At 40.5% G+C, this 20,493-nt stretch overlaps 1 long non-coding RNA gene across 1 annotated transcript; it reads right to left on the reverse strand.

Moving 5' to 3' along the window:
• Positions 1 to 341: 341 nt before the first annotated feature.
• On the reverse strand, positions 342 to 19,326 carry LOC115473866. The gene is made up of 3 exons (XR_003942768.1): positions 19,316 to 19,326; positions 2,983 to 2,988; positions 342 to 464 (listed from the first exon to the last, which is right to left on the reverse strand). It is a non-coding gene; the product is annotated as an uncharacterized LOC115473866 (long non-coding RNA).
• Positions 19,327 to 20,493: the final 1,167 nt, after the last annotated feature.

Here is a 20,493-nt window from a genome sequence, read left to right on the forward strand (position 1 = left end):
GCGAAACACGGCCTGTGTCGGGCTATCTACTGTATGCATATTTTATTTTGATTTTTACTATATCAATAAATATATTTTTTGGTTTATCTACGATCTGCTTTGTACAGTTTCCATCTTGGAGTTTGCAGATCGTCTGCCCCTTTGTTTACTGTAGAAGAAAGGCAGAAGAGTGGAGATATGATAGAAACTTTTCAATACCTATGTGGCATAAATGCACATAAGGCAAGTCTGTTTCAACTGAAAGGAAGCTGTGGAATGAGGGGGCAAAGGATGAAGGTGAAAGGGGACAGACTCAGATGGAACCCGAGAAAATACTTCTTCATGGAAAGGGGGTAAATTCATGGAATGGCCCCCCGGTGGAAGTGGTGGAGACAAAAACAGTATCTAAATTTAAGAGAGCTTGGGAAAAGCACATCGGATCTCTGAGGGAGTGATAGGAAGAATAGATGGCATAGATGGGCAGACTCGATAGGTCATATGGGGGTCGATATTCAGATAATGGGGGGTAGCTGGGCTGCCTCCCATGGTCTGCGCTGAGCATAATGCATTAAAAACTGGATGATATAGGGAGGACCTTACCACAGAGATAGATTGAATTAAGCCTATATGATTACAAAATGTTTAGCTATGGTTTGTAATCTTGTTCTCTGGGTTCCCTGGTTCAATTCATGGGGTGTTTTTGGTAGCATATTTGGGGATGGAGGGTTTAGAAGAAGGGGTAGGGGGTTGAAAAAAAAGAGGTCACATCAAATGCATCATTTCAGGAATGTAATATTTGTGTTTATTAATAATCAGTCTAATTCTATATATGGCGCTAAAAATTACATGTGGAAATTTGGGTGCATGCCCAATTTCCACATGCAATTTAATTGAACAAGACAATTAATGCCGATAATTGTGTGCAAATAATTATCAGTGCTAATTGTCATTAATTAAAATTTACACACATATTTTTAGGCCTCGGGATCCATGTGTAAATGTTACACGTAGTTCCAAAAGGGGACATGGCCATAGGAGGGTCATGGACGGATTGGGAGTGTTCCTGCAATTTATGCCTGGTGTTATAGAACAAGGGGGATGTGTGTGTAATTTAGGCATGAGGAGTTACACCAGGGTTTAATTGGTGTAAATTCTTGAGCCTAAAGTTAGGCACAGAGTCCAGCATTAAGTGCTATTCTATAAACAGCACCTAACTTTGAGCGCTGTTTATAGAATAACACTTTTTTGACACCATTTATAGAATTGGGTGCAATATGTGCAAAAGATACCACTTTTAAAATGTGACTGATAGGATATGAGCAAAGTTTGGATTTGGATGATTTTTGTATGCAGGTGCAGTGTTACAGGAGAAATGATGAGTGTTGCAAAAAAGTAAATTAAAATAAAATCAATCCTGCTAAGCTCCCAGGAAGAGTTGGAAGTTTAGATAGCTGAAGCACCTAAAAAAACATGTAGTTGTCACACTAACTTCAATTTATAATAAACACGGGGCCTCACTGAACTAATCTGTTGCTAAAAAGTCACAGAGTCATCAATGAGAACTCCAAAAGTATGAATTTTTCAAGACAATTCAATAACTGTCCTCAATCCTGGCACCTAGACAAATAATTTCCATTTTCTGGATGTCAGAACAAGCTTACTCCTAGTTGTTCAACTCCACTAGGCAGCAATTAAAATTACTTAATGCCTTCTCACAATACTTCTCTGACAGGATCAGGATCTCAATACTATCTGCACAGATGTAACTTAGAAAAACAAAAGATCTGATTAATGTACCCGAAGAGGATAGAAAAACCATTAAATAAAAATGTGGGAAGAACTATCAGGTACCCCACATCTGGATCTAAAAGTTTCAGCAAACTCCCCATTCACCTGAACTTTCCATTCCTTATGCAACAAAAGATTCTAACTAGCCAATCTAACACTGCCCTTATCACCCCTCCCCCTCCCCAGCTCCCTATAGTGTGCTAATAATAAATCAGGTTCTGGGTGTTCACTGTTGTGTGATCCCTCCGTTTTGAGTTAGTTGCAGACTGGGAAAGTTAATCATCTTTGGGCTAAGTTGGGTGTTGTTGAGAAAGAGGTAGTTCAGGTGGAGGAAGCTGGTTTTGGGGAGTGCCCTCCTTTAGGAGGGTGGAGGTAGAAGTTGTTATTGAGTTGTTGAGGAGCCATACATCATCCAAGTGTGGGCTAGGCACCTGCCCAACTACTTTGATAAAGGTGGAGAAGGTGAACATTGCTGAGTGTCTTGATGAACTGATTATCAGAGTAGAGGAGTAGCCTAGAGCAGGACTGAGATCCAGGAATGCCCAATTAAAATCTCACTGCAGATTTGTGATCTTGGGAAAGTTGCTTAACCCTCTATTGATTCAGGTACAAACTTATAAAGCAATTCTATAACTGGGTGTATGCAGTTACCTGTGTCTTGTGTGCATAAATGCACCAGTTAGTACCACTTACATGACAAATGCACTATATGATATTCTATAAGGTTGCATGTAAGTGCTGGTGGATGCGTACACAGGCAGTCCATGGGTATGGCACCAACTTACACTTATAACTTATAGTTATAACTTATAAGTTATGCATACTGCATGGTGGACTTAGGTGCACCAACTTATGCCAGCCATAGATCTGGCGTATGTGGTTACAGTTAAATGTAGATGCATCAATGCTGACTTACATTACTATTCAATAATGGAATATTGGCACCAAGATACCATTATAGAATTGTCGCTTAATGTGTAGCACTGAGGTGCATAACTTGAGGCTCCAAGTTATAGAATTGATCCTGAGATAGTAAGCTCTTCAGGGACAGGAAAGTTCCTACTATACCTGAATGTAACTCACTTTGAGCTAAAACTGAAAAAAGGTATGGCAAACTGAAAAGCCATTATTGTTGTGGTGGGTTTAAACATCTTTAAATTACTTTGGTGTTGAAAAATACCTTCTTAGAAGTCTATCAGCATCTGTCTTATTGACCTGTCTCTAGTCTACCTTTCTTGGCCAAGTTGTTGGAGGTGGCTAGTCTGGTACAGCTGCAGGAGTGTTTGGAATCTTCTCAGGTTCTCTATTCTAGCCAGGTATAGTTTAGATGAGGATGGAGTATGGAGACCTTATTAATTTCTTTGCTTGTTAAGCTGCATTGTGGTTTGGATCCTGGGTTGTCATATGTGGTGGTCTCTAGGTATCTTGTAAACATTTGACACCCAAGGCTATTTGATTTTGATGCAGTAACTGCAGGAGATGGATTATAGTATTCAAATGGCTGCCTGGTTTGAATCCTATTTGAGAAACTGGTTTCAGCAGATCTGGTAGGGGGAGGAGGTCTCTGTATGGTAATATCTGACTTCAGAGGTTCCACAGGAGTCATCTATTGCCTACCCTGTTTAATATCCATCTACAACCTTTAGGTGTTTTATTAAGGGGTAAGGGGATTTTTGCAAATATTCTGTTAGTGGTTTCAGTGATGGAAATTGAAATTGAGATTGAAGAGGTGCTTATGGTTGGGTTGGGTGTGGTGGGGGAGTGATTGAAGAGTAATATATTATCATTAAACTTGGGTAATACATAAACCATCTGGAGGTGAACTGGAGGGTTAATAAGAAAAGTATTTTAAGACTGAAAGGAGTAAAGGTCAAAGAATGGGCTATGAAGGATGAAGTCAGTTATCTTGGGGATACCTCCTTATCTCTGAAGATGCATGTGGCCAAAGTTACTTGGGCATACTTCAAGTCATGCTTGCGGTGTAGGTTGTGATATTATTTGCCTGAGGATGATCTGTGTGCAGGGGTTCAGGCTTTAGTGTTATCAGTCTTGGACTACTGCAATGCCATATTTGTAGGCCAACCATAAAATTTGGCAGTTTGATTGGTTAAGGGCTGCTAGTATAGTTAGCATGTGACACCTCATTATAAAGTTTTACATTGTCTATTGAATATTGCATGCAGTTTAAAATGTTGTTGATGATTTTTTTGGGCTATACAGGTGGAGTGTTCTTGCTATCTTAGGGAGATGATGGCAGAGAAAGACCTGTGCTCTATATTATTCTGTCTCCTCCATTTCCTATTTCAGTATCACCAAACACGTACAGTGCCAGATCAGCAGTTTTTCTACATAGTATTAAGATTAATTCACATTACAAACATAAGACTTTCAACACCAGACTCTGGTTCATTGTTCTAACAGAATCAGAATCTGCATCTCTCTTATAAAATATTTAACATGCAAAGTAGCGGTTGTAACAGACTCACCTTAGTTTATATGCCAGCCATAGTTTATTTTTGTTTTAGTAGGTGGAGTCCAGTGGCAGAGCATTAACCCTTCATGTTAAACAGGTTTTCTGTTTCAGTCAAATGTAAAAATGGAACCATTAGCTCACAGTTCAGTCCCTATGCTTGGATCGTAACCAAAAGTAGACCCAGAAGGATATTCTCACCTACCCCCAGATTCTATATAGTGCACCTGGAGTTACGCATGGTTGTGCATGTAAATCTATAACTACGTACCTATATTAATTGTTTTAATAAGCTGTTAAGCATTGTTAACAAGTCTTAACAAGCAATAAAAAGCACTAATTGGCAAAAATTAGAATTTATATGCGTACATTGCTAAGTTTATTCTGTAATGTACTATGCCTAAATTTTAATGCATGCAGGCAAAAAGGGGCATGCTTAGGGGCATGAAAATGGTTGTTTTGTGGGTGTTCCAAAATCTACATGTATTGTTATAAAATATGGACCAGTGTGCGTAAATCTATGCACAGGGATTTATGTCAACTTTTCATTGGTGTAAATAGATGTGCATAGATTTAGTCGCATTCTTTGCTGTAAAAAAATTTTTTTTTTTGGAAGAATCAATAAAGACAATTTGGACACCATCTGTGAGTGGTTCTTTCCTTTGGGTCTCCTCTACTGTTTTGCACTTGGCCATTAGCATGCAGCCATTAACAAAAATTATCGTGTGAGCCCTTACTGCCACCTATATTGTAGGTGGAAAGGGCTCATGAGCTAATCAGCATGACATTACCAACACACTAACTGATTAGCACAGAAGCATTCACTCTCTACTCCCCAGACATGCCTCCTTGGCCAAAAACAGATATTTTTAGCGAATGGGTGGCACGTGCACATTTGAAACTGTGAGCCATCTTAGCGCCCCACGATAAGCCCTTAGGGTGCCTTTTACAAAGCTGCACTAACATTCTTAGCTCACAATAAAATTAAGCTGGTGGTAAACACTGAGATGCCCAGCTATGGGAGTCTCAGCATTTACCACCAGCTGATTTTTTACCACAACCTAAAAACGCTAGCGCAGCTTTGTAAAAGGCCCCCTTAGTGCTTACTGCAGCTTAGAAAAAAGACACCTTAATCAGATATCTGCCTGAATAAAACAAGCTTGAGAAATATTGGGTTAAACTTTACAATCAGGAGTATTTCATTTTAAACAAATGACTCAGATGTACTGTGTGATTTCTGAGAAGTCTAGGATTCATTTTCATTCAACATAGCAACAGACTTCAAACATATGGGTGACATTTGGAAACTGTTGCATGTTATACAAAATTCAAACATGTCTTTGGGAAACCTTTTTTTTTTCTTATCCACAGAATTCTAATTGCATGATTGCAGCTAAATGACTTTATTACTTAAGATCTTATTTAAAACTGGCTTTACCCATCCCCCCCTTAAGAAAGTGGGAAATAGCAAGAGAAGTACAGTTACAGTCCAAACCAGCAGCATTTTCTGAGGCTTTTCTACAGTCTTTATGGCATTCCAATCTACTAGGAAACAGTAGTGGGACAGCTGCAGAAATGCCATTGAACAGAACCACTAATTATCATTGCACTGTATGAGAGCTGGTATTTTGCTGCACTCTGCAAAGACTAGTTTGAAAGAGCATGCAAGGGAAAATCTGCCACAGCAGACACATTCCAGGTGCTCTGTCTCCCATTTTCTCCTCCCTTTCATTAAAAACCACAATATACTTTTTTTTCCCCCAATGAAGTTTTTGCAGTATATAAAGATGGAGATACATACTCAGTTTCAACACTGGTTTACTGAATTTAACACCAAGATGCATTGCTTGGCTGTAATTACTATTCTGTCTAGGTTACCATCCTTCTTTCTTCCTGGTGCTTTCACCTTGCATACCCCTGGAGTTTTGCCCTTGCATATCCCTGTGATCTCCAGGCACTGTGCAGATGCGCAAAACAACAGATCCTTCAGAAAAAGTGGTAAGCCAAGGTACTGCTTAGAAAATGGCTCTTCCAGTTTACTCTTCACTTGGCCTGAGGCATGATAACTTCATACTGTTCCAGGGTCTCTTTTCCAAGGTCAGTAAGCATTCCTTCCATTATGGTCCCAGCCTTATTGTATGTAGACAAAAAGCCGAAGTCAAGTATGTCACCCAGAAGAAGAGGAAGGTTCTATCATTTACTTTGTATTTTTCTTCCTTTTATATTTTATTTCTTTACTAGACAGATACTGGCTTGTAAAGATAATAGGGTTGACATCTGTTGAGGCAAATAATGGAAGGGTGAAGAACAATAGCCTAAAAATACAGTTCATTATGGCATCAGAGCTTCTCTGGAAGCAACTGTTTTTGCATGGAGCATTTTAATATCCTTATGAAATAATAAGAAACAAAAATTTTAAAATAAGCAACTTTGTCCTGATGATGTGTAAATGGCATTTAACCAGCTATCCGGCGATATTCAGTGGGTGATAATTGGCTATCCCCTGCTGAATATTCCCGGTTAGTGGCTAGGAGATAACCAGCTATATCACGCAATATAGCAGGCTATCTCCAAATATTCCTTGCATAGCTGGCTATTGTAAGTGGCCACATCGGGCCATATATAAACCTGGAATATCTTTAGCTGGTTTAAACATAATCGGCTATCTGTGAATATTAACTCATGGCATAGTGTAACATAGGGTTAATAGGATTAATATTTAAAAAATTAAAAATTAATACTTACCTGGGGAATCATCTTGGGGCGCAGTGCCAGCTTCGGGGCCATTAGATGGTTTTTATGAGGTGGCTAAGGTGATAAGGCGTCTGCTGGGGTGATTTGGGGTCAGTGTGGGCCAGGGGGAGAGGAACGTGGCCAGGGAGATGCTGCTTGGGGCAGCGTTGCGTTTTTTTTTAGTGCCGGTATTGTTGGGGGCCGTTGTGGTGGCTGTAGACGCTGCAGGAGGCAGCGCTGAAGTTTTGGCTCCCGGGGACGGCTGAGGAAGTCCCCGGGCATGATAAGGGGTGGCCGATGTTTTGTTGGCTCCCAGGGGCGATTGGGCACGTCCCCGGGAGTAAGAAGACATTCAGGGCTCCGTCAGGAGGAGAGAGATGCTGCGGGAGGCGGCACGGCAAGTTTCTGGGCCCAGGAGCGATGGAGCACGTTCCCGGGCCTGAAGAGGTGAAACAGGGCTGAAGAGGAGCGCTGCAGGCGTCGGCTCAGCAGCCGGAGGAACGCTGCAGAAGGCAGTGATGCCAGCGTTTTTCTTTTAAAAAAATGGCCGGTGATGCATGCAGGACGTGCGCGTGTGTGCATGAGGCGGCGCGCCTCATGCACAAATCGGCAGCGCGCGTTTTTCCGGGTAGGCCGAAGCCGGGGTCTAAATTTTGGGCCAGGCTTCGGATGTTTTTTATTTTCTCTTCCATTTTTGTTTTTGGACGTCGGGGGCCGGAACCAGCGGTAGCCCACACGTGAGAGGAAGATCAGGAAAGCAGGTAAGGGGTTTTTGACCCGAAATTTAAATTAGTTTATTTTAAAATTGTATTAATGCGGTTTTTGATTTTTAGAAATTAAACGGTAAATGATTTTTGAATTCTGTTTGCTGATTTGGGGTCGGGGAATTTTTTGGGATTTTTGTGGTATGTTAATTTTTGAATTTTAATATTTTAAGGGGGTCTTTTGGGAGGGGTCTGGTTTCAAGGAGTTAAGAAAGGGTTAACTAGTTAAATTCGACGGGGTAGGTTCAGAGGGGGATTTTTGAAATAGATTTTAATTTTTTTGGGGAATTTTTACCTGGAATCTTGGAAGGTTGTTGTGTGGCGGGGGTTAAATGTTGGAATTTTTAAATTTTAATAACATAGTTTTATAGAGGATGGGAGTGCTAATGGGCATGGGAAATTTGGGGTCATTTGATGGAAATTTAAAGGTGTTTTAAATTAATTGAAGAATTTCCCATTAACTTCTATGGGGATTTTCCAATTAAAATGGAGATTGAGCAGTGCTACTCAGCATTCCGTTTGTCAACAGGAGGATTCAGAATGTTGAGCAGGACTAGGGATTGGCTGGCTGGGTTCGGAATCCCAAGCCAAGCGTTCGTCTCCCAGGTAATGGCTGGTGAGGCAGTTGGCAGAGCGCTGGGTGACTGCAGAAGTGAGAGGTTGTGTTTTTGAGCTGTGGCAGTGACTGGGATTGAAAGGCAGATTTTGTTGAGTGAGAGGAAATTGAAGTGACTGATTGACTAGGTTTGGTGACATAGGGAATATTGGGGAGAGAGTGGAAGCTTGTGAAGGCAGAGTTTGGAGAGTTTTGGGTTTGTTGGAAAGGGAGTGGCTGCAGTGAGAGATAAGGTATACTGCTGAATGCATGGGGGGTGCGCTCTCTAGCTCCGGGAAATTACAGTAAGAGCAGGGGTGTATAGAAAAGGGTAAAATTATTTTCATTTTATTAGTTATCGGAAGCCCAGTGAATTTGATTCCCATTTTAAATGACACCTAGTAAAAGGGGAGGGATTCAAGGTTAAGGAGATAGGGTTTTCCTTCATTTGTATTTAATTAAGAGAGAGGTGTAGAGTGAAGAAACCCGGCAGGAAGAAAGATTCTTTTTGGAGAACATCTTTTTGGGCCCCAATGCAAGACAAATCCCGAATAAAATCAGCCGGAGGTGGTGGCTGCAACTGAGGGGTGACTATTTTGCACAAACATTAAAATACATACTTACCTGGTGATCACTCTTCAGAGGTTCCTGCAAGACATAGAAAGTGCACACAAAGTATCATTTTTCTTGTGATTACAGTTTGAAGTTAAAGTTTGATAAGTTTGACGTTTAGAATTTTGGGAGAAATACTTATCTGATTTGTATTGTTCCATTAATTAAGCTCCGGAGCACCTGTAATGGGAGGAGAAAGCAGGAAACTATTTACTGTTAAAAGAATTTTAATTAAGTTTTCCATCTGCTATTTATAAAATAAATGTTAATTTTATTACATCAATTGAATTGAATTTGTGTCTTTCTCACACAAACAGAATCCTATTGTAGTTTTTTTTCCCTGTGCACTCTTTGAGAGCGTACAGCGAGGTTAGTGACCTGTGTCACTCCCTGTGTTCTGAGGTGCAAAACCCTTACCTGGCGCGACTATAACCATCAGGGTTTGGGTTTACGCACCTACCCAACGGAACGCAGAGGGGTGATTACAATAGAAGGAAATTTTCTGGTGTGGATTAGAGTGGTGTGGATTATTTCCGATCTGACGAAGAAGGGCAACCTTCAAAAACTAATCAAGAAATGTATTAAGTTATGTCCAATAAAAAAGGTATCATCTTATTTTCTTTTCCATGTTTTATTTTGTTTGATTTCTATTGATTACCTGGTGTGGATTAGGAATTGGTTATTGGACAGAAAACAGAGGGTAGGGTTAATTGGTCATTTCTCTCAATGGAGGGTGGAGTTCCGCTGGGATCAATACTGGACTGGTGCTATTTAACATATTTATAAATGATATGGAAATTGGAACGACGAGAGAAGTGATTACATTTGCAGATGACACAAAGCTATTCAAGGTTGTTAAAATACGAGCAGACTGTGAAATATTGCAGGAAGGCCTTAGGAAATTGGAAGACTGGGCATCCAAATGGTAGATGAAATTTAATGTGGACAAATGCAAGGTGATGCAAATTGGAAAGAATAATCCGAATCATAGTTACCTGATGCTAGGGTCCTCCTTGGGGGTTAACACTCAAGAAAAAGATCTGGGTGTCGTTGTAGATAATACGCTGAAATCTTCTGCTCAGTGTGTGGTGGCAGCTAAAAAAGCAAACAGGATGATAGGAATTATTAGGAAAGGGATGGTGAATAAGACCGAAAATACTATAATGCCTCTGTATCACTCCATGGTGCGACTGCACCTTGAGTATTACATTCAGTTCTGGTCGCTGTATGTCAAAAAAATATAGATGAATTAGAAAAGGTTCAAAGAAGAGCAGCCAAAATGATAAAGGGGATGGAACTCCTCTCATTTGAGGAAAGGCTAAAGAGGTTAGGGTTCTTCAGCTTGGAAAAGAAACTGCTGAGGGAAGATATGATTGAGGTCTACAAAATCCTGAGTAGTGTAGAACGAGTAGAAGTAAATCAATTTTTTACTTGTTCCAAAAGTACAAAGACTAGGGGACATTCAAGACAGTTACATGGAAATACTTTAAAAACAAATAGGAGGGTTTAAAAAAGGTTGGACAAGTTCCTGGAGGAAATGTCCATAGTCTTCTACAGACATGCGGAAACAATTGCTTACACTGGGATTGGTAGCATAGAGTGTTGCCGCAATTTGGGTTTCTTCCAGATACTTGTGACCTGGCTTGGCTATTGTTGGAAACAGGATACTGGACTAGATAGACCATTGGTCTGACCCAGTATAGCTACTCTTATGTTCTCTTATGGTCTTTGTCCCGCAAATGACAAGACAGATTTGGATAGGCTGGTACGGGCTTTGATGGCAACTCCTTAGAACATAAGGATTGATCCAGGCGGACATCTATGGTCTGCGTCCACGAAACACCAAAGAAAGACCATGATCAAGTATATAATATCACATTCATTGTTGATTTAAATTCAGGTCTTTATCTGCCGTCACTTACTATGTTACAATGGTATGAAGAGTTATGCTATCAAGACTTTTGGTTTCTTATTCTTAATTACCTTTTGAATATTCTATATTTTTCTTTCACATTGAAAGTACAGAGTGCATTGCTTAGATCTTGAAACAAACTTCTGTGTTAATGCATTCTGCATGGTATGGGCTTATAATTTTGGGCCATTTATAGATATACATAGATGGACCGCATTCATAAAATTTAATACCTGTGAGAATGCCTCTTACGCAAACATTTTACAAATGTTGTTGATCAGGTGTCTAATTCATATTTTGCAGCTTTTAGTTTCCTTTATATAGTGCACATCTCTTCTATAGAAACCAGGTCAAAACTTGCAAATATCATAGTAGACTCTTCTGTATCTGGTATCATTATTGTACCTGTCACAAACCTGGTCTGTTAATTGCGGAGGCAGACGCACGCGCCCATGACGCTGCTGATTCCTTTCCTCCTGAGCGCCCACAGTCTGGGTGCGTCTACAGACTGGGCACATCTACATCTGGGCACATCTATGTCTTGGTGTGCCTATATTCTGAGCGTGTCTACATCTGGGCACACCTACTGTGACGTCAGATGCTTTAATTTTAAAACCAGGAACCTTAATTTTCCTCCTTGCCTCGGCTACTTCCTGGTTGGTTGTACTGGTGCGTTTCTCCTCTTGTTTACTGCTTGACTTCTACCTGGACCTGACAATTGCTTAACCTCTGCCTGGACCTGACCACTGCGGGAACGCCACCTGCCCTGACTTCTGCCTGGACCCGACTACTGCGAATACGCTGCCTGCCTTGACTCCTGCTTAGGTCTGGCCTCGCTTTCTCCTCCTGTCTGAGCCTGTGCCTCTTTCTCTCCCGCCTGACTTCTAAGTCCTGTTTGCCGCCCGAACCCAGGGCTCAACCGCTGGGGAACGGTGGTCGCTGCAGGTGAAGTGTTGGGTTGGCTGACTGCTGGTTCTCAGACCAGTCTAATGGCTCACTTCTTCAGACAACTGTGATAGTACCAATTATATTTGGTGAAGATAAGTCAAAATCTTCTTAGCCTCTTCTCTGATGTTTTTTTTTTTTAATCTTATTGACAGAAAAGGTGGCAAAAAACAACACAAGCGGTAGAATCTATACTGTATTAGGTTTAGACAACAGCTCTTCCACCACTTTATATAATACATAAATGGTGTTACATGTGGCATCTGTGCTGTAGGAGTAATTCTTTTTTATCTAAATCAGATTTCTGATCTGAAGAAGGTGTTGTCTTCGAAAGCTATTCAAAAAATGTATTAAGTTAGTCCTATAAAAAAGGTATCATTTTCTTTTCTCTGTTTTGTTTTATTTCTATTTATTGTCTAAACCATTGAAATTTCATACCTTTTTCATATGCACATCTATTTGATTTATCTATAATCCTTTTAGCTTTCTCCATGCCCTCTCTGCTTGATGGTTTTATCTTTTCATAGTTCTGAATTCCCAGGAATACCAAACAAAAGATTTAACCCATTGACTATACACTATCCTCAAATTCTATATATGGCGCTTTGAGTGTGCGCACTAATTTGGCCGCATGACCAAATTCCACACACAACTTAATTGATTAACAAGCCAATCAGCACTGATAATTGGCACTTAACAACCAATTAGCAGCACTAATTGTCTTTAATTAGAATTTATGGGCCCCTTTTACCAAGTTGTGGCAAAAGGTGGCCTGTGCTGGCATCAGTGCCAAGGCCCCATTTTACTGAAGCAGGTAAAAGGTAGGTCTTTCCTTTTTTGATGAAATGACCATGCAGGAAGTGAATCACTTTCCGCATGGCCATTTCAGGGGGGAGCCCTTACCGCCATCCACTGAGGTGGAGATAAGAGCTCCCATGCTAACCCAGCAGCAATCGTGCAGCACATGGCACTGCCCGATTACCACCAGGTACACACTGGTGCTACAAAAATAAATATATTTTTAAATATGATGGATATAATGAGGCGCTGGGGGTGGGAACTACTGCTGGGCTGCTGCGGTAGCCCGGCGGTACTTCCTTTTTAGGCAGCTGTAAGCCCGTGTTGGGCTTACTGCTACTTTGTAAAAGGACCCTATGTGAGACAATTTTCTAGATGTATTCTATAATGCAGTGCGCGTAAATTCTAATGCATGCAGTCAAAAAGGGGGTGTGGCTATAGGCGTGGAACAGGCTGGTGTATTTCAAAAAGCTATACGCACTATTATGGAATACACCTGATGTGCGCCTAACTTAGGTGTAAGTATTTAGGCTTGGCTTTAGGCAGCCTAAATGGGTGCACCTAAATTTTAGTCACAAGAATGATGTGTGCCCATACTCTGTAAAATACACCTAGCTTTAGGCATAGTTTATAGAATCACATTAACTGCATGGTTTTTTGGCACCGATTTTTAAGGCACCATTTATAGAATTTGGTCCTATCTTACTAGGCTTATAAAGTAAAAAAAAAAATCACGGGAAATGGAATATGTTCATAGATGATAAAGTCCCTTCCTTGTGACCCTGAGCATATTCATTTATGTGTAATCTGTATTGCTCTCCTGTGCTGGTGCTGGGGCCCAGGTTCTCCTGTGTTTCCCTGCTGCTGTCAGGAATGATGGGGCTAAGTCAGGGCTGGATTAAGTCCAACTGATGCCCTAAACACAGTCCAACAATGGTGGCCCTCATCCCTTCCATTACTTAACTGAAAAGTCATTAAGTGCTGAAAAATATCATTATTGTATGAAACAAAATATCATATATATTCATAATGATTAGAAAAACACTGAAATTCATGTTGAATAATGGGTGTGGCAGTGTAGCAGTGTAGTGGGCGACAGATGGAACTACAAGGCGGAGCCTAAAGGTCAGAGGAAGCAGATTTTATTGGAGGACCCAACATGGCCTGTGTTTCACCAAATGCCTGTGTCAGGGGTCTACACCCATAAAAACACACAAATAAATTAAAATTGCATGCTGAATACAAAAATGTAAAAAAAATCTTCATAAATAACATCACATTTAGAATAAAATACAAAACAAACATATTTTGTTGGGTCATCCAATAAAAAATCTGCTTCCTCTGACCATTTGGCGCCACCTTGTTGCTTCATGTTTAATTTCTGTTTCTATGTCTCTCTGGTCTGCCTGATCAGTTAAATTGTGTCACCTGGCCCAAATGCTAATTTTCAGTGACACTTAGCAGGAGAATGTCACTGAATATTAATCTGACCGCTGTGGCACTCTCTGGTTAGTGCTGAGGCAATCTGGGGGGTGGGGGAGGGTGGAGATGGGGCAGACCTAGAAGTTATCTGGCCCCTTGAAATATTCAATACCAGTGCCGGGATAACTAATACCAGCATAAAGTAGGACCACATAAAATGCAGTTCTAACTATGCCTACTTAGTTATTTGGGTACTGGCCAGAACTGGTGGCATGCAAAGGCACAAATATTCAGTGCCGGTAGCAGGCTTAGGCCTGGTATAATTTAAGTTGCAGTGGTTAGCAGTTTTTCAAATGCTGACTGCTGTGGGCTGAATACTGTTCCTATTGTTTTGGTTATCTGAGTTACTGCACTAAGCACTTTCAGCTTTTGTCATACTGTGTTTCCATTGTAAACACTTAAAACCATTTACCTCTGCTTCAGGATTAACATTAATCAGCTTCACTGTTTTATAACACCTTGGTGGTCAGTTTGCTTCTTGTCTAATATCTGTTGTTTATGATTCTGTGTATGTCTCCAGTGGCACACAAAACATTTTCAGAGCTACCCAGGAGTCAAAGGAGTTACTTGCTATCAATATAGAAATCTCCAGAATGTTTCTTTCATCAATACAACACAGCTAGGCATGAAATGGACTATTTAGGATTTTAGGAGTTGAATATAAATGTGCTTAATGAGCCACAAGGGATCTGTGGCATGGCTTTTAGTAGCAGATGCAGACAAAAGCATTGTATTTCAGTCTCTAGGTCTAAAGAAAAGTCAAAGACAAAGAGAAATTGCGTTGTGGGCCCCATATGTGTTAGGCATTTGAACTTAAAAGTCTAACCAGATTGAATCTGTGCACTGTAATTCATTTAGGCAAGGAAATTAAAAACAAAAAAGAGACAAGAACATAAACTTGATTTAGAAAAAAAAAATTGAAATCACCAACTGTATAAATGATTGTAAGATGAACAGCAAGAAACAATGTGTATGATGAGCAGAATAGAAGGATCATAAAATAATGTAAACAAAAGCATCAGAGAAAGGGTTGTGCAGGATTATCTCAGCCCTATCCAAAATGATAGTCAAATTGTCTACTTTCTCATACTGTTGTGGATCAGCACAGACCTTGCAGTATATCAGAGAGGAGTGAATGCTTGAAATTTACTGTGTCTTGGAAGTTGCTTAGAGCTTGTCTGGAAGACTTCCTGCCCTGGCCTTGACAACTGTTTCAAAGTGACATATTAATAGGCTGATTAGATCAATCATTTTGTTAAGGTTGTTAAAGATCACAGTACTACTACTACTACTATTTAGCATTTCTATAGCGCTACAAAGCATACGCAGCGCTGCACAAAGGATTTCAACCATGCTGTTTTCAGTTTTTGATAGTGGTGGTAAGAGGAAGGGGAAAGGGAATGATCTATAAAAGTTAGGAGGATATTAGAACACAAATTAGCAATTTTGTTTGAACCTTTTTCAAGTATCATTTTGAATAAGTAGTGTGGTTGCCATGTTAGTCCACTTTTAAGGTAACAAATAGGAATAAAACAAAACTAAAAAGAGGAGAGGGGCAGGGCCGGTCCTAGGGTCTCTGACGCCCCCCTGCAGACTATGAGTTGGTGCCCGCGCGCCCCTCCTCCAGCATCTCCTTTCTCTCTTCTCCCACCCTGCCCCTGTCCAGCGATTCTCCTTTGCCCCCATCCCCTGCCACCCTTGGTGCTTTAAATCTTTAATTTACCTCCGTTCCAGCAGCCGCGTCATTTGAAAGCCCTGCCCCGTCTCTAGCCTCCCTCCCTTCGTGAGTTTGTTCTGCAGTCCCGCCACCGTATCTACAAAGACTAACTCACATCTATCAATCAAGAAGATCACTCAGATCCATTCAGGATATGAGACTATCACTACCTAATCCATGGGAATACAGATAACAGAAAACCTTCAACATGACAATAGGAGATAAAGGAGCGGAACTATGGAAATCTCCTCCTCAAAAAATTAGACAGATCTCAAAATATATGTCCTTCCGAAGATCAATAAAAACCTGGCTCTTCCAAAAATACTCTGTAGCCAATCTCTCTACCCCATAACCCACTTCTAAACATTGCTCAATCCTATCAACCTCTAGGTCTCTGGAACAACCTTTAACCTTAAACACAACCGTACCTTTAAGAGTATTTTTATTACTTCCTAGAACTCCTAAACAACTCAACCTTCAGTATAACAGACTTCTTAAGGACCTCTTTTAATATCCTGGTACCACTTTTAATAATTTTAGTAGTTTCTATACCACTTTTGCACTTAATCGTGTCACAATTACCACCACGTATTTGACTTGACTTTATCTATAACCAATTATCGAAGGTGACTCCACTCGTGTAACTAGTTATTGTATATCATTTCAATCATATAACCAGTTATTATATGCTTTTCAGTTCTCTGTAAAATGACTGTTTATTGTTGTTTCTCAGTTGATTGTACTCCACCTAAAACTTAATGGTTAAGCAGACTATAAATACCCGAATTAAAGGGGGGCAAGTACAACCCTGGCCACCACTCTGGTCAGATTGGATTGACTGTGCTATTCTTTATTTGTTGTCATTTACTATGTTATGTTTTAGTTCTTGATGAGGCATACCTGACCCATTAAATTACCACTGTGCTTGGCCAATTTGCATTATGTATCATTTTTGCAGCGGACAGCTCATAGTGCAAGTGGTGCAAAAGTAAAAAAACACAATGCCAAAAAAGCAAATAGGATTCTAGGAATTATTAGGAAAGGGATGCAAAATAAGACCAAGAATATTATAATGCCTCTGTATTGCTCCATGGTATGACCGCACCTTGAGTATTGCATTCAGCTCTGGTCGCTATATCTCAAAAATATAGCAGAATTAAAAAAGGTTCAAAGAAGAGTGACCAAAATGATACTGTGTATGGAACTTCTCTTGTATGAGGAAAAGCGAAAGACGTTGGGACTCTTCAGCTTGGAAAAGAGATGGCTGATGGGGATATGATTGAGGTCTATAAAATCTTGAGTGGTGTAGAATGGGTAAAAGTGAATCAATTTTTTACTCTTTCAAAAAGTACAAAGACCAGGGGACACTTGATGAAATTACATGGAAATACTTTTAAAACAAATAGGAGAAAACATTTTTTCACTCAAATAATAGTTAAGCTCTGGAACTTGCTGCCGGGGATGTGGTAACTGCGGTTAGCATATCTGGGTTTAAAAAAGGTTTGGACAAGTTTCTGGAGGAAAAGTCCATTGTCTGTTATTGAGATGGACATGGGGGAAACCACTGCTTGCCCTGGGATTGGTAGCATGGAATGTTGCTACTAATTGTGTTTCTGCCAGGTACTTGTGACCTGAATTGGCCACTGTTGGAAACAGGATACTGTGCTATATGGACCATTGGTCTGACCCAATATGGGCTGTTCTTGTGTTCTTAATGCCTCATGTCTTACTTTTGACTTTTTTTCGCCTTCCACCTCCCAATTATTGCAGTAACCAGTGCTAAACATGGCATGAGGGTAGTTCTCCTCAGAGCTTGTCCAGTATTGCTTGAGGCTAACCAGCTAGAAAGAATCATATTGCTGCATTCTCTAACATTAACAGATCTGAAGTACAGAGATAGAGGTCTATCTTATTGCTGAGACTGGCCTGCAAGTAAATTGCTTTGGTACAAGGCAAGCTGACATCAGCAATCCTACAGTGCTATGGCATTACTTAGAAAAAGATTATCTTCAAGCTAGGAAATTTTTATTCTTCTGGCATGCTGCCAGGTGTTTTTGGAAATTCAGAACTCATTATTTTTGTGCTTGATGTTATAATCAAAAGCAGAGATGAAAGAAGTAAAGAATTTCAGTTTTGACTATTACAAGTTGTTGCTGAAAATTGAGGGATCGATATGCAAAGCAATTTAAATATCTAAGAATGGCTCCTGGCTGCTTAAATTGCTTGTGCAGGACTATATGCTGGCATTCAGTGGTACTTAACCAGTTAGTGCTGGTCAGCACTGACCGCCAAAATGAAAGCCAGCTATTTTGTGGGCGGTTTGGGGTGGAGTCAGCACTTATACAATTATGGGTCAGTATTCAACACTTAATTGCCTAAAACCAGTCCTATGTTTATACGGTGACACTTAGGGCCCTATTCACTAAGCCGCACTAGAGGTGTATTAGCGTTTTTAGCACACACTAAGCATTAGCGTACGCTGTGTAGATGCCCATAATAATCCTATGGGCGTCTACACAGTTAGTGTGCCCTAATATTTAGCATGCAATATAAACGTTAGCACACTTTAGTAAACAGGGCCCTAAGGCACTTAAACGCAGAATATCACACTTAACTGCATAAGAGACAGCTGGTCACATAAACCTGGATATTCAATGCCAATGCCTGGATATGGCCCAACGTTGAAAGCAATTGGGATGAGGTCTTCAGAGTCCATAAGACATTGATAAGGGCGGAACTCCACTCGGCGGCTCTGATTGAGTATTGCCATGCAAAACGGGTCCTACGTGGCCTACGTATTACTAAAGAACCAAGATTTCTTGGTAATGATCAGTATGTCACCCGGTGGAATACCGTCATAACTCAGTGTTCCCTTGATCTTATGCTATTGACGATCGATGCGCTACAGGAAGAGATACAGGGGCATAGGGATGAGTTGTTTCAGAAACAGCAAGGTATACGAGGTATTCAAGATAAAGTAGCGTTTGAGAAAAATTTAAAAGAGCATAATTTGAAAATAGAGGAGTATACAAATGATCAAAGGGCTATTAAAATTGCAAAATTTCGAAGGGATGAATACGATTATACCAAAGGTTATGTGTATAGTTGGATGGATAAAAAACGCCGTACCCGTAAGGGGAAATTAGGAGGTAGAAAAGTGCAATTCAAGATGTCCTCTAGTGAATCATCTGGTGATGAAGAAAAAATATATGCACGCAATAAAATTGAAAGCATGAATACACATAAAATTCAAGATCAAACTGACGGCTTACCTGACTCTTTTTTACTGATAGCAGAACAAGGGACCAATATCCCAGGCGATCTCAAGGGAGGAGGCAAGGGACCCAAGATCCGAAAAACACTCAAGAAATAAACAACATTATTAATATCTCGAATGACACTTTGTCCTCAGCACAGAAGGAGGTCTTGACTAAGGGTTTATCATTTGTGCCCTCTAATAGATATGATGCTTTTGAAACCAGACGTGGTCTTTATCGCTTTTTTAGAGAATTAAGATTACGCCTACATTTTGGTAATAAGGGGGCCACGCAGGATGACCCGATACTCCCACGCACAGGATATAAATCCAGGTGGGTTCCCCCTGGTTCAATAGATCCCTCGATTCAAGCTTATCAAAAACTAGTTTTGCATGATATAGCCAAAATGGAAGCTAGTGGGGGAAGAGAGTGTAGTAATATCTCGGGTTTACAGCGCCGGGGTATCCAGGAGTTAGCTAATAATCATAATATAGTGGTTCAAAGGGCGGACAAGGGAGGGTCTGTGGTGGTAATGGACAGGGGAAAATATAAACAAGAGGCGATGGGACACCTAGGTCAGCCTCAATATTATATATTGCTGGATGTAGACCCCACGAGGCAATTACAATCTGAGATTGAGAAGTATGTGGGTAAAGCAGTTACAGAGGGTATTCTTACAAGGGCGGAGCAAAGATTTCTATGCCACCCATATCCTAAAATACCATATATCTATTTTGTCCCAAAGATTCATAAGTCCACCACGGACCCCCCCGGCCGCCCTATAGTATCCACTAGGGACTCAGTGCTGGAGCCCTTGTCCAAATATATCGATAACTTGCTTAACCCCATGGCCAAAAAAGCGGCGTCCTACGTAAGGGATTCTATGCACTATATACAAATGTTGGAACATCTGGAACCCCAAGTAGATGAAAATTTTTATATGGTGGGCTTGGATGTGGTTGCTTTATATACAAATATCCCCCAAGATAAAGCCATACAGATAGCCTGTGACCAGTTTGAGACACTGCACATGTCGCAATTAAAAATTGATGTGCTGAGACAATTGTTGACATGGGTGGTATGCCACAATTACTTTGAATTTGAGGATCAATTTTATAAACAAATCAAGGGGGTAGCTATGGGGGCCACGGTTGCGCCCTCATTAGCATGCCTCTATATGATTCAGTTTGAGAAAAGGCATGTATATGAGTCTCAGTGGTGCAGATATATCGTGTCATGGAAACGATATATTGACGATGTGGTAATGTTATGGCGGGGACCCATCGCAGAATTGAGGAACTTTTTGGGGTATTTGAATACCGTGGACTCTAATATTAAATTTACCTCTAGAATATCTCAGAATGAATTGGAGTTCCTTGACATTAAAATTAATAGAATAGCTGATGGAGGGTTTATTACCACTATTTTTCGTAAGCCTACC

The sequence above is a fragment of the Microcaecilia unicolor genome, chromosome 7, assembly GCF_901765095.1.
Source record: "Microcaecilia unicolor chromosome 7, aMicUni1.1, whole genome shotgun sequence".
NCBI lineage: Eukaryota > Metazoa > Chordata > Amphibia > Gymnophiona > Siphonopidae > Microcaecilia > Microcaecilia unicolor.